This window comes from Egretta garzetta, unplaced genomic scaffold (genome assembly GCF_000687185.1).
Source record: "Egretta garzetta isolate BGI_Z169 unplaced genomic scaffold, ASM68718v1 scaffold145, whole genome shotgun sequence".
NCBI lineage: Eukaryota > Metazoa > Chordata > Aves > Pelecaniformes > Ardeidae > Egretta > Egretta garzetta.
Genome location: NW_009259687.1, coordinates 1061169 through 1062177, shown reverse-complemented (window position 1 = coordinate 1062177; position 1009 = coordinate 1061169).

Below are 1009 nucleotides of genomic sequence, written 5' to 3'. Positions count from 1 at the left end.
TTTCTCCTGCTTTAGTTGATTCACAGACTGAGCGAGCGATTCAATGATCTGAGCGGATGGGCAAAAACAGATTGTGTATAATAACTTAGTCCAGAGAAGAACATAGTTCGTAGGCCAACTCAACTTCAGAAGCTGGAAATGCAGGGAGACCTGGAGAGAACAAACCTTAATTCTAAACAAGACCAATGGGATCCTTCTGCCTTCCTCCTACAGAGGGCACAGATACAATAAGAAAAAACTCTTGGGGTTCTAGAAGATACAAGGGAACTCCACAAAGAAAGAAGTTTGCATATCTGAAGTAGTTCTGTCCCCAAGACCTTGCAGATCTGGTGTCCTAACACTTCATAACACTCAGGACTAACAGCTGGAGAATGTTGCACAAGAACCATAAAAACGATGTTAAGCTACTATAAAAATTAGGGTAAGGAGATCCAAATCTGAGGCTTGGTCTCCAATGTGGCAAATGTGTTGGTAGGTAATAGGGAAGCTGCAAAGAATACTTACTTTCAGATGGGGAAGGAGAAAGGATTATCAGTGCAGAGGCCTTGCTAACCATTTTAGTGAGCAGCATCCACCCACACAGGAAGGTGGGGCTTTCAAATGGTGTGTGATGAAAGAAAAATATGCACCATACAGAGTGGTACAGCACAGATGGGCACACTGTGCAACTATGCTAGGAAAACTTCCTGCTCTTAACAGAGAGGCGATCTCCTCAGAGCCGCCAAACCACCTTGGTTTGGGATGGCTGCTATGGCGCCGCTGTTGCCTCGCAGGCGTAACAGGGCTGCTGGGTGCCAGGCAGACACTCCTCCACTGCAGCGGTCTCAGGGCCTAGCCTGTCAAGCTGCAAACCCACCGCAGATCAAAAGCAACAGACGCTACCGGGGGCTGCGAAGGAGGGAGCCCACCTGGGCCTGCCCCATCCTTAAACGTGCCTCAGCCAGCGCCTTGGCCGGGAGCCTGGGCACCGGCCAGGGCGCGCGGCGAGATACCACAATCCTTCCCTTTC